A 15,014-nucleotide genomic window follows, 5' to 3' on the forward strand; every position below is an offset into this window, starting at 1 on the left:
GGTTGAATGATTAAAGGTTTTCTCACTAAGGACTTAGGAGTAAACACTCGTAAGAACCAGTAATCAATTATCTGGAATTTGTTGTTGCATTGTGAGTTCCGAGTCGTCATAAAATTGAATCATACACCACCCCTAGCATTATACTCATATTTGTCTAAACTGTCAATTACTTTGTTTACTTTATTTGCAATTATTTTTGTAACTCAATCAATCAATCCAAAACCCCTAAGACTTTTGTTTAACTAAAATTAATCCAGAACTCTGTATCGTCAAGCAATCCTTGAGATCGATACTGGGGATTTCCCCTCTTATTACTACATTGGCAAAATCGTACACTTGTTACTTTTCCGATCAACGACCATCAAGCTTTTGGCGTAAGCATCAATATTTTTATTGGGATCCTTGAATCTAAGGACCTTTATAGAACCTTGAACTTTTGGCTTATTAGGAACGATTGTCGCGTAGTACGGGTCCCCGAGAAGCTTTTCACGCGAGGGTCGGTACGAAGACCTCACTCATAATAGATTTCCTTGATGTGGCTGATGCCTGGCATATAATTTGACATAAGTGGCAAACAGTCAAGGAAATCCATGACTCTAAGAACCTTGTCTAGAACCCAATGTCAGTGGTCACGTAGTACGGGTCCCCGAGAAGCTTTTCTCGCATGGGTAGGTATAAGGACCTAACCCATAATATATTTATTTGATGGAGTTGATAGGTTTCCCTTGGTTGATCATATTGTTATATATCTTGATGATAGATGAGACCTTTTGTTGCTTAAGCTTGCATTTTATTTTTATTGTGTTGCATAGTTTCAAGAGGCTAACTTTGTGTTAGACCTCTAACATGCTTAGCACATACATTGTTATTGATTGTCCTCAGACAAGTGTGACTTCTACATAGTCCACTTACGATTGTTTAACATAGCGCTGAAGTGTCCCAACTTGATTAAGTCTTTCCTTTGATCATTAACCACTAACATTTGGAATTTGATGTTTAACTTTTATCTTTTTTATCTTAATTTATGATTGCTTGGGTGATGAAATCTTACACATTTTAAATCATTGGTAGAAGGATGTTTTGATCGATACAATCGTCTTTGATTCAAACATGTTGATAAATGACCACTGAATCATTTTTTGACACTTTAAATCAATTCTAGGTTATCCCTTAATGCACCATATTTTGAGTCCTTTAACTTGTGGATAGAGGATCCCTAGGTGATTACATATTGAAACTTAACCTCTAGCCACTAACCCTTGTCACCAACCATTGACTTGTTGACATAATCTTATTGTCATTAAATTCTTGTCAATTTACTTTCTTGTTATTTACTTTCAAACAATTTATTTTCATGCCCATTATCATTTGTTCACACATCCTTTATTTTAGAGGACTTATTAGGACCCTTGCATTTGGATCTTAAATCATGATTCTTGAGTTATTGCTCGGACTTGGAGTTTCATCAGTGACTTGCAATATTTTATTGTAAGAATGACATTCATGGTACTACCCTAGAGAGACACGTTTTTAGCCTATTATCCACTTGTTATCATAGGCCACATTGCACACACAAGGCTTTTTCTCGGGCTACCTTACAATGAGACTCTTTATTTATCACATTGTTCTCTTGTAAATATCCATGTGTATCTCTCACCATTTCAAAATCAATAAGCAATAAACCCTTGATTCAACGTTAATCAGCATTTTCTTAATCAAATTCCTAATACAATAAAAATACGATTAGAATTGTGCGTCACGAGCTTTAAGTGGTGGAGAAGGAGTGAGAATGAAGCTTTCTTACCCTCACTCTGAGTATTTTGGTTACAAGACGCTTGGCTTGTTTGTCTGAAATACTCGCCTCCACCCATAGTCATTAGTGCAATTTTAATAAAAAACAATCTCTTTTCAAAAATATAAAATCAACATTAACTCATCAAACCATATTTTGCGCCTTAGGGAATCTTTATGAAAAACCTCTTTCAAGGTAAAAACAACCAACAAACAGTCATTTTCTACTCCGAACTACAAAGCTCTGATTCTTCATTTCACAATGAATTATACATAGGCACAAGGGCCATAAACCTTGGTGAGCACAATGATAACACTAAAACACACTGCGTATTTAACTCTGATTGCACATGCTTATTAGGTTTTTATTGTTATTTTCTTGTGTTATGTTTGCTTTTTGTCCTATTTTCAGGTATTTTGCCCTACAAAAGCCTTTTGTGAAGAAACGAAGCCAAACGAGCAAGAAATCGAAGTTTTTGTGGAAAATTGTACACGTGGCGTCTAGCATGGCGGCCACCAATGAGGGTGTCATGACGTGTAAGCTGTCAATTGGTGGTAACTACCATGTTCCCATGATCATTTCATATTGTACACATGGCGGGCGCCATGGTGGGGACGGCGGGCGCCATCTTTGATGACACGTTCCCACTAAGGATAGTTGGAGGGCAACTTTGTCTTTTCCTAGATTTTTAGAATCTCTATAAATAGGCATCTTCACTTCACGAATTAGGCATCCAACTTAGTTCACAACACTAAGCCTAAAGTTCACCATTGTAAAAGCGATAATCTATCACATCGGGGGGTTATCGCACTTGAGTTGTAGTTAGGTTGGAGCACTGTACAAACAATATTGCCGCCATTTTACTTTCCAGTCTTTACTTTCCAGTCAAGTTTACTTTCCATTGTACCAGATTAAAGTCTCCGGTTTGGAGCAGGTTTCTTATTCAAGTTTATTTGCATTTACGTTTTATTTATCTTGCATGATTTACTTTATTTACTTATTTGTCTTGCTTTTACCTATTCGCTTATTAACTTGCACATTTTATTTGCCTGTTCTTTTAAACATGATTAATTTTGCTATGTTGATCTCTATTTCCATGTCTGGCTAAATCTTTAAAGGTTATGATGTAAGGATCATCGTTAAGATGACACTCCATAACTTGTATCCATAGAAATGCTTTAGGGGCTGTTTTGGTTTTAACACAAGTTTTCAGTACTTATTTTGCTCGATAACTATGAAAGTAGAGCTGAGATATAGTTGGGTAAGATCGAAATTCGTCCAACTCTTAAAGATAAACTTGGTTAGTTTTAACCGGTCAAAAGTAGCGAAAACACTATGTCCGGTTAATTAGGAATTTTTAACACTATTAGAAAATGATTTTGAAACTACTTTCGGACGCGTTTGTAGGTTTAAAATTCGAATCCTTGAGTGAAATCCATGGATCCCTTTTAAGTTAAACTTTCCAAATCAAAATCACTTTTTAACTAAGTCAAGAATTTAATTTCTTAAAAATAGGTGTACTACTTTAACGCAACAAGCACCCTTCATAAGTGACAATGAAGGGCATTAATTAGAGAGTAAACTCGGTTCTGAATACGCGAAAGCGACAGTTCCTGTTAAATTGATTCTTCTCAAAGTAGAAAATATTACCCCATAAGTAGTTCTATTTAGAAACAATTGGAGTATTTCCTAACTAATGTGAATTACATCTGAGCCTGCATTTGTTATCTGAATTTATTTACTTCATTATTCCCTTTCCTGTGTACGTGAATCTACTTATTTGATTTGCCTTAGATAAACACCGTAACAATAGAAATCGATAGATTGACAATTTGGTCTCTGTGGGAATGATAATCTTTTTTATTACTTTGACGTGTTTCGTATACTTGCGAATAGCAAATCGCACACCATCACACAATAATAAAAAAACCAACCATTTTCCTCATTTCCCAGTAGTAAGTAAGTATTAAGATAAGATAAACACCCATTTCTCATAGACATCTTAGATGGTTCCCATCGAGTATGATGGATGTGAGGGGTGTTAATACCTTCCCTTTGCATAAACGACTAAACCCTAATTTGGTTGCGAGATCAATTTTCTCTTTCTTTAAAGGGTTTTATCGATTATTTTCCCTTTCTTCTTCTTTGGAATAAATAAAGTCCGGTGGAGAATCTATGTTGTCGTCATTTTTCGAGTAGCGACAGCTGGGGATCTGGTTTTCCCTAAGTAAGTCAAGCCCAGTCTAGGTTGTATTTTCATGTGTGGGGGTGTTTATCTTTTTGATTTATCTTACTATCTAATTGCTTTCTTTGTTTTTGTTGACATTGTCTCATCTGCTACATGGCTATTTGAGGATGGGGTACAAAATGGATACTATTGATTGCAAGAGAAACCTTGTGGGAAACAATCTTTACCCAAGTGTAGATAGTAAAATTAAGATAGGAGAGGTTGAGTAGTATGGGCCACTGAGAAGCTTTTCTCGTAAGGGTTGATACAAGAACCTCGTTTAGAGTAGATTCTTTTGAAGATATTGACGACTGTCAAACTTTTTGCGTAAGCATCAATATTTTCATTGCGATCCTTGACCCTAAGGACCTTTGTAGAACCCTAAACTTTTGGCTAATTAGGAACGATGGTCACGTAGTACGGGTCCCCGAAAAGATTTTCTCACGAGGGTTAGTACGAAGACCTCACTCAGAATAGATTTCCTCTATGGAGCTGACGCCTGGAAAATAATTTCATATAAGTGGAAAACAGTCAAAGAAATCCATGACTAAGAGAACCTTGTCTAGAACTCATTGTCAGTGGTCACGTAGTACGGGTCCCCGAGAAGCTTTTCTCGCGTGGGTAGGTACGAAGACCTAACCCATAATAGATTCATTTGATGGAGTTGTCGATCAGTAAGCTTTTACCATAAGCGGAAAACAATCAGGTGAATCCATGACTCTGGGGTTCTTGTTTTAAAACCTAGATCGTATCCAGTGAGATCCATGTTTAAAATACAATCAGTGTTATGTTCCATCCATACCTTATACTTATGAAACCATGCTTGAGTATCAATCCACACATGATTATACATTCATGAGTTCATGCATCATAAACAAACATAGCATTCATGCATCACTTGCACCTCACAAACAAAACCTCATACTACCTTATGTTTCTACCCAGCTAGTTGATTTCCCGAGATACGCTCAGAACTAGAAGCATGTCTCAAGTCACTATGGAAGAACTTCAGCAACGCCAAGATGCATTGAAGGAGGAGGTCAACCAATTGAAAACTCAGATGGGCATGTTGAAAAAGGAAGACAATCCCACTCCAACTGCCATGATGGAAATGGTCCCTCTTATGCACCTGTCCAGCTCCACCTCACGTTATGAGCTGCCTCGAGGGTATCATCCACAACTCAAACTTCCAAGGCTTCTCAATCAACAGTCTCATCAGGCCCAACTTCAACCAAATCAAAAAACCCGAGGCCAAGGGTATCAGTATCAGTAGAGACCCCGAAATAATCTAGAACAAAGGAATGCTCATATAGATCCGATTCTGGTGACGTATAATCAGCTCTTGCCATATCTAATTCAGAACTTAATGGTGGTTCCCAATCCTCTCAAGGTTCCACCATAACCATTCCCACTAGGGTATAACCCAAAAGTGCAATGTCGATATCATGTTGGGTCAACAAGGCACTCGACCGAGGACTGCAACACTTTTAAAGCCATAGTACAATAGTTGATTGATCAGAAGTACTTAACTCTACCAAGACAGAGGAACTAAGTGCGGAATCGAATCAACACCCAAATTAGTGGAAAGGTTCCTTTGACCCCCAAGGCCAGAAAAGATCAAATAGGCCAGAGAAACAATTTGACCTAGTTCTTATGTCATACGTTCGACTTCTCCCTCTTTTTCTCAATAGTTATCAAGTGCAGCTAAAAGAGGCTAAGCCTCCTTCAGACTATGATATGTGTGAGTTCCACTCTGAAGCACCCGAGCACTCGATCGAGAATTGTAAGAGTTTCAAATACAAAGTTCAGAACCTGATTAATTCGAAGGCTATAGCATTCACGCCAAATGTCCTGGATGTATTGAACACTCCCATGCCACCACATGAGGGCACTTCTACAATGCCATAGCCAGTGCAAGAGGATGGATCTGAAGAGTTTATTTTTGTAGGAAGAGTATGAATATGAATCTCTCTAGAGGATTATTACAACAAATTTTCCAAGCATAATGGCACTAGTCTACAGTTGAAACAAGGCTAATCACGTCAACATTTTGTCATCAAACATTTTCATTGGTAATTTTCCTGATTGTCATTTTAATATTCACTTGTAAAACTCGTGTTTGCAAATGTTTTTGAATAATGAAATGAATATGCATGTTTTAAGTCAATTCATTCGTGCTCACTCTTATTTTATTCATCGATATCAAACTTTTGTTAAAAACGAAAGTTAAAGGGAGAATGATGAAAATAAGGTACATTAGCTCACTGAATGTATGCTTTTGAATAAAACCTTGCTGATGACGTGAGGCATTGCTTCAAATCCCCACACACTGGAGGTATAAGGAAGATATTCCCTAGACAACCCCTTTGAGCTTAGAAGTAGGAGTTTTCTTCTATATAGAATGACTCTCACATCTTAAACCTGGGGCAGGGTAGCCTTCAGCTAATTTGACCATGCGTTCAAACCTCATCCTAGGGAGTGTCTTGTCTAAGGATCAGCCACATCCTATAGAGTGTCTTGTCTAAAGGCCAACCATATTTTTTCCCTCACGAGAGGTCGAAATCACGAACCCAATGGTTGTCCCTCACCAAAAAAATGAGTGAGATAGTCACAACCCTTTCAAACCAAATGTCACACGATTTGTTCCACCAAAAAACTCTCAAAAAGAAGAAAAAAAAGAATAAAGCCCGCTAAGTTGAAACTTGAAAACAAGTGGCTTAGGCAAAAATTAGGGCATCCTGATGGACTGTAAACTAAAAAAAACAAGTCCAGACAAAAATTAGGGAAGATAAAAACTAAAAAGCGAGAGAGGAATCAAAAACAAAAATCATCAACAAGAACAAAGTCGTGTGACTATAAAAAAAACAGAAAGGCAAGTGGATGTCACTATTGAAACCTCGTGGGTTTCTTTACTGTTACTCTTATCGTTCTAAATCCTTTTGAAAGGTGAACGTCTGTGTCAAACTAGTTGAACGGGGGACTGGAGAATATCAAGGACAATGGGCGGGTTAAAAAAAATTGAGCCATACATTCTTTGTTTCTCAAACTGTGAACTAGGCCACGTTTCAACCCTCAAAAGACCTAATTGAAGCAAAGTCTATTTTGAAAGCATATTGCATTAATATTTGTGTCAAGATTTAATCCTAATTGTTTTGCTAGTATCAGTATGACATTGGTAACTAGTGATCCATTCATTATATGTCATCTTTTTAGTGAACAAACTTGGAATTTAAAAAACTGACATACACATAACATTGGCATTATCGTCTTCAAAATAAATAGTTTTACTCGTGAATAAGCATTGACATCAAGAGCGTTTTCGCAATGAACATGACTTGAGAAGTTTTGGTCACCCGAAGGGGGAAATTTCTTGAGGAGTCCGATGAGCAAAGGCCATCCTTTCAAATTGATCCCACCAGGGGAAAACATATGAGAACTCTGTTGAGCAAGCCACATCAAGATCCATTCAGTCTGGGACAATCATAACGAGATTAGGATAATCTCTCCAAAGAGAACTTAGCCAGGGGCTTTCCCTCAAAGATCATCCAATCAGGGGGAAAATCCCTCCAAGGCTCGTATTGAGGCAGGCCACCTCAAAAGCACGAGAAAGTTAAAGTTCTCCAAGATATGGATAATTAGGGGCAGGCAAACCCAAAACACTAGGGCAGACCAGATCGAGATAACTCTATCATAAGGCTTGCTTCATAGTTTGTAACTGTGGCAGTCCATCCAGATACCTAACAAGTTAGGGCAAGACTGGCCATGGAGAGGAAGCTTTTCTCCCAACCTTCAATTTTCTTGCTCAGATCAAGCGTGGGGCATTAGAAGATCCAGACCAAGCTCACTACTTCATCCAAGTTCAAAGCAAATTTTGGGAAGTCATGCTAAACACAACATCCCATAACCTGTCAACAGTAAACCTTGTAACCAAGCAAGATTTCTCCCAACTTCAACCATACTTGACTCACCTCAGGGACATTTGTTGAACTGTAAAAACCCATTGCATCACTCATCATGCATTAATCATGTCATTTCGCTCACGCGTATTATTCATCTTACATAGCATGAGACCTCTCATTAATAAGGAAAGTCAAAGGCCCAATTCGCTCGCCAAATAATATCAAAGCCCATTTCGCCTAGCAAACCTTTTCAAAGTCCAATTCTCCTGGCATACCTTTTCAAAGTCCAGTACCTGTATGGTAAACCTTTTCAAAGTCCAGTTCCCATTTGGAAAACCTTCTCAAAGGCCCAATTCACCTGGAAAATCATCTCAAAGTCTAGTTCCCATCTGGTAGACAGTTTTAACCCAATTCTCGTCTGACAACTTAACTTTTTTCTGCCAGTTCTTGTCTGGTAATCTACCCTTAAAAACCAGTTCTCATCTAGTATCTCACCTTCAAAGCCCACTTTCATTTACAACAAAGAATAAAACCCCTAAAAAATCCAATCATTATCAGGTCTAGCCTGATCCTACATCCCTTCAAAGCCCAACCATTATTGGCACCTTAAAAAAAACAAATCTTTATCACCAAAGCACAATCATACTTGGAAACCCCCAGCATCCCGGGCATACATCGATATTTTGCATACATAACATTTCATCATTAAAACATATAGCGTACTCATCGAGATGGGGCATGCGCTCTTAGCATAAGCCACATTCAAGCTTTTCTAGAAAGCACATGATTCCTTTTGGATATCCTTAGAAGTATTCCCAGTAGATTCTCCAAAGTATCTCCTATTTATTTGCCTTTTGCAAATGTTGTTGGCCATTTGTTAGTACATTGCCTTTCATAAGTTCCCTTTTCCTTTTGCATGGGAAGTGGCTCTTTCTGCTTGCCTTTTGCAGGTACCCCTTGCCTTTTTGCATGGAAAGTTCCCCTTGACGTTTACAAGTATCCTCGCTGCCTTTTGCATGAGAGAGGTTATCTTTGTCAAAACTTTGCATATTAAGCGTAGGATGAGGGATTGGACGAATGACCTGCCCTCTTTCTCATTTTTTTTAAACACCTGACGTAGGTTTGGCGAGTCCTAAGTGGTAGTCATATTTCGAAAACTTCATCCTTGCTGTTGTGTCTGAGGGACATAATGAGGTTTTCATACATACTGCAAATTTCCCTCTTCCTTTGGTATGAGGATCATCAACTCTCTTTGCACTTGGTTTTTGCAAGTTTCCCCTTACCTTTTGCATGGGAAGCTTTGCTTAACTTTTGCAAGTACCATTTGCCTTTTGCATGGGAAGTGACTATATCTGCTTACCTTTTGTAAGTCCATCTTGTTGTTTGCAAGTCTACTCACTGCCTTTTACACGATAGAGGTTACCTTTGTCAAAACTTTGCATATTAAACAAAAAATGAGAGATTTGACGAATGATGTATTCTCTTATCTTTTGTTTTGAAACACCTGACGTAGGTTTGGCGAGTCCCAAGTGGTAGCCATATTTCGAAAAAATTCATCCCCACAGTTGTACCGGAGGGATATAATGAGGTTTTCATACCTACTGCAAAGTTACATATGCCTTTGGTATGAGGATCATCAACTCTCTTTGCACTTTCTTGTTTCAAGTTTCCCCTTGCCTTTTGTCAAACACACTCAAGCTCTCTCTCTACAAACCTAAACCCAAACTCACATAATCATCCTTTCTCAAATAACCGCCCATAACTTTCTTCACATTTTATTTTCTCATAATCCTTCCATTTTCTACACTCAAAACTCAGCCCTCATTCATTAATTTTCAACCATAGCCACCCTCTTCCAAACCTTTTGCTTCATTTTCAAACTCAACACCACAACAACTTAGTTTCTACATCATAAACTTGGTAATGATTTCAACTCAAACTCATTAACCTTTTAGTTCTGTTTTTGTGTTGAAAATGGGTGTTTATTCATGGGTTGTTTTTTGAGAGGGATTTGAATCAAGTTTGAGACAAGTGGGTTTGTTTGGTTTTCACTTTTTTGGGATTTTTGTTCTTATTATTTATCATTTATCATTTTTAATCACACCTTTTTTCTTTTCTTTTCTTTTAACACCTTAATTAGATTTTATTTGGTGTATTTGCTTTATTATTATTATTTCTTGTTCATTTTTGATTATTTACCCTTTGTCATGATCATTTGTTTGATGAGAACTTTAATATTATTGATTAATGATCCTAAGGTTGATTGAACCTTCAATATTTTAAACATGTTGATGAATGACACGTGGATCATTCTTGACACTTTGAGGTGTTGATAGATTTCCCTTGATTGATCATACTGTTAAATCTCTTGATGATAGATGAGACCTTTTGTTGCTTGAGCTTGCCTTTCCTTTTTATTATGTTGCATCATTTCAAGAGGCTAACTTTGTGTTAGACCTCTAACATGCTTAGCATATACATTGTTACTAATCAGCCTCATATAGGTGTGGCTTCTACATAAGTCCATTTACGATTGCTTAACATAGCACTAAAGTGTCTCGACTTGATTAAATCTTTACTTTGATCACTAACCATTAACATTTGGAATTTGATGTTTAACTTTTATCTTCTTTTATCTTAATTTGTGATTGCTTGGGTGATGAAATCTTCCAACTTCAAATCATTGATAGATTGACTTTTCGGTCGGTTCAATCTTCTTTGATCCAAACATGTTGATAAATAATCATTGGATCATTTTTGACACTTTGAATCAATGATAGGTTATCCCTTAATGCACCATATTTTGAATCCTTTGACTTGTGGATAGAGGATCCCTAGGTGATTACCTTTTGCAACTTAATCTCTAACCACTAATTCTTATCACTAACCGTTGACTTGTTGGCCTAATCTTGTTGTCATTTATTTCTTGTCAATTTAATTTATTGCTATTTACTTTCAAGCACTTTATTTTCATGCCCATTATCATCTGTTCGCACATCCTTTATTTTATGCCATTTTATTTCTTATCATTTCTTTATTGTTTTGCATAACTAAAAAGAACAAAAACATGGTAAAATGAAAAGACCAAAAAAATGTACTCATTTGTGACCTAATGTTGGACTTAGAGTACTTATTATGACCCTTGCATTTGGACCTTGGATCATGATTCTTGACCTATTTCTCTGACTTGGAGTTTCATCAGTGACTTGCAATCTTTTATTGTAAGAATAACATTCATGGAACTACCCTAAAGAGACATGTTTTGAGCTCATTATCCACTTGTTATATAGGTCACTTTGTACACTCAAGGCTTTCTCTTGGGCTACCTTACAATGAGACCCATTATTTCTCGCATTGCTCTCTTGTAAATATCCATGTGTATCTCTCACCATTTCAAAATCAATAAGAAATGAACCATTGATCCAATGTCAAGCGAAATTTTCTTAATCAAATTTAAAATATAATAAAAATACGAGTAGAATTGTGCGCCACAAGCTTTAAGTGGTGGAGAAGGACTGAGAATGGAGATTTCATACCCTCACTCTAAGTATTTTGGACACAAGAAGCTTGGCTTGTTTGTCTGAAATATTCGCCCCTGCCCATAGTCTCTAGTGCAATTCTAATAAAAACAATCTCTTTTCAAACACATAAAATCAACATCAACTCATCAAACCATATTTTGTGCCTTAGGGCATCTTCTTGAAAACCCTTTTCAAGGTAAAAACAACCAACAAACAATCATTTTCTACTTCGAACTACGGAGCTTTAATTCTTCATTTCATAATGAATGATACGTAGGCACAAGGGTCACAATCCTTGGCGAGCACAATAATAAAAAAACCAATCATTTTCCCCTTATCCCGATAGTAAGTAAGCATTAAGATAAGATAAACACCCATTTCACATAGACAACTTAGATGGTTCTCAGCGAGTACGATGGATGTGGGGGGTGCTAATACCTTCCCCTTGCATAACCGACTTTTGAATCATAATTTAGTTGCGAGACCAATTTTCTCTTTCTTTATAGGATTTTATCGATCATTTTCCCTTTCGTCTTCTTTGGAATAAATAAAATCCAGTGGCAAGTATGTGTTGTAGTCGTTTTTTGCGTAGCGACAGAGAGGATGGAGGAGTGATGCTTCAAATGGTGAATTTTTCCTTCTACAGGAAGAAGAAGATGAAGTGGCATGAGGAAAAGCACTAGCCCCATAAGTAGATGGGTATGCATGACGAGAGGGACCAAGAGCCTCCAGAGCCAGTTGGCTCTTCTCCCGCCACACTGATGCGTGTTCAGCAACCCTCCCTTCCTCAGCCCATCATGTTTATGAACCAGTATGCCTGTAAGTTCAAGTAAAGTAGACAATTAATGCAGGAAAACTACACCACAAGTAAGAAAGAAAAAAAAAACAATACTGAGAAAATTCCGGAGATGCATCTCCTGAAATCTGGAAAACTAAAACATGGAAAAATTTCGGAGATACATCTCTGGAGTTTTCTGCAACTTAGAAGTTGCGTCAATGGCGTGAATGTAGCCCATGCAGTCCAAAAAAATATGATTTCATCATCCTTTTCAGCCAACAAACGTCTAATACATTATGTTTAAACTATCTTAATGTTATTTATACTTATTTCTAACCTTAATCATCGATTTTTTTCCCATTTACACAAAAACTCAAAAATTTATCAAAAATTCAAAAAAACTTAAAAGAGATTGATGTTTATGATGTTACAGATGTTGATTGATGTTCCCTTGAGCCTTGTTGATTGAATTTTTACTTGGTGTAGAGAAAAAAGTTGAGAGAGTTTGCAGTTGAGTTTGAGTAAAATGAGAAATCCTCGAAATATTCCGAAGATGCATCTTCGAAATATTTAACGTTAACTTGGTACGTCCGGAGATGCATCTTCGAAATATTTAACGTTAACTTGGTACGTCCGGAGATGCATCTTCGAAATATTTAACGTTAACTTGGTACGTCCGGGGATGCATCTCTGAAATCTAAAGGCATATATGTATTTTTGCATAATGGTTAAAAAACTTATGGAATGCATTAAGAAATCCTCTATTTTTTTTAAATGGGGAACCGAAGGCAACAAAAAAAAAACTAAGTGGTTATCATACGGGGAAATAGAAATCTCCACTACATCATTTACAAGTAATTCAACTCTATTATTTATGTACTTGTGATAAATTCTTAAACATATATCATGCTAAAGGCTTAGAACATTGGTACATTTTTGAGATTTTTTTTTAAATAACCACTTTTTAAAATTAAATACCAAAATAACCATATTTTTAAATTATTTACCAAAATAACCACTTTTTAAGAGGAGTAGCCAGGACAAATGGCAGATGCATTTCAGGTTTGCCCTAAGGCGTCAATGGTGGTGACGATTGCATTTAACACATGTCACTGCAAGTGGTGCATGCATGCGTTCATTAGGAGCATGCACCACTACATGTGACTACTTTTTTATTTTATTTTTATTTTTTATATTTTAAGTATAATTAAAAAAATTGAAATTAAAAAAAAATAAAAAAATCATAATAACATTGAAATAAAAGATAAAATTAAAAATAATTCATAATTCATAAAAAAGAAAATCTCTAATTACATGTTGCTCCTCAGCCCAATTTACGTTTGATTTCAGACAGACATCCATCAATTGAGAGTGCCTATAAAAACCTTGATAACGGATGTCAAGATCCTTCTTCGACGCATGTCTACTGAATTAGACACATTGTTCAAAATTTCATGCACGAGATCAAAGACAAGACGCTGCGGAAGAAGGTTGTGAATGCAGGGTATGTATTAACAAAATATTCCTTCCAACACCATCGCGAAGACACCAGATTGACAAATGCATATGCAGTAAGGTGGAGCGACAATATTCCATTTGAGAAGTGGACTAGGGCATACGACAACGGTCAATGATGGGCCACATGATAACAAATCTCGTGAAATCAATAAACTATGTTTTCAAAGGCATCTGAAACCTACCAATAACCGCTTTAGTCATAGCAACCTATTTTATGCTAGTGGCACTGTTTGAAATCAGTCGTTCCAAATGGAATTTAGTGTTACAATCAGCGCAGTTGTTCAGTGATGCTTCAATGAAATTCATTAAGGAGGAAGCTCCCAAAACTAACACACATGTAGTCATAATGTTTAACCGTACTAAAGGTTGATTCAGTGTTGTTGAGTCAATGCGCCGCTGTAATGTCTCCATCTAACCAACATATCAAGTTGTTGTTAAGATGTTCGAACGTCTTTGTATTCTAGAGTCGGATCTTCATCGGAGGCTTTACTGCCGAATAAATTAAATCAGCATTTATCTTGTGAATATAAGGACACATATATAAAGACATTATGAAGAAAAATGGAAGAAGATTGAAGAAAAATGGAAGGAGATAGTAAGAAGATGTGTGAAAAATAATGGGAGAGAATGTTGTATTTAAAGAGTGTGCATATAAAGAAGTAATCACATGCAGTGGCGCGCTCACTAAGTGAATGCATGCATGCGCCACATGCAGTGGCGACTGGGAGATGCATGCACCATTAGGATTGGTACCATAGTGCAATATTACAAGCATGCGTTGTCTTTAAATGTGGTTGTTTTAATATTTAATTTGAAAATAATGATTATTTAAAAAAAATCCATTTTTTATATCGTATTTCAATAACATTTTTATTGTATTTCAATATATATATATATATATATATATACTCCCTCTGTCCCATATTATAAGCAAATTTCACCTTTTTAGATTCATTAAATAATTAATGTATCTAATCTATATATAGATTAGATACATTAATTATTTAATGAATCTAGAAAGGTGAAATTTGCTTATAATATGGGACGGAGGGAGTATAATATATATATATATATATATATATATATATATATATATATATATATATATATATATATATATATATATATATATATATATATATATATATATATATATATATATATATATATATATATATATATATATATATATATATAGAGAGAGAGAGAGAGAGTTAAATTTGATGATTGTTTCTCTTGATATCATTCTATTACAATAGTAGTTTATATAGGTTGTTGC

The sequence above is a fragment of the Lathyrus oleraceus genome, chromosome 6, assembly GCF_024323335.1.
Source record: "Lathyrus oleraceus cultivar Zhongwan6 chromosome 6, CAAS_Psat_ZW6_1.0, whole genome shotgun sequence".
Taxonomy (NCBI): Eukaryota; Viridiplantae; Streptophyta; class Magnoliopsida; order Fabales; family Fabaceae; genus Lathyrus; species Lathyrus oleraceus.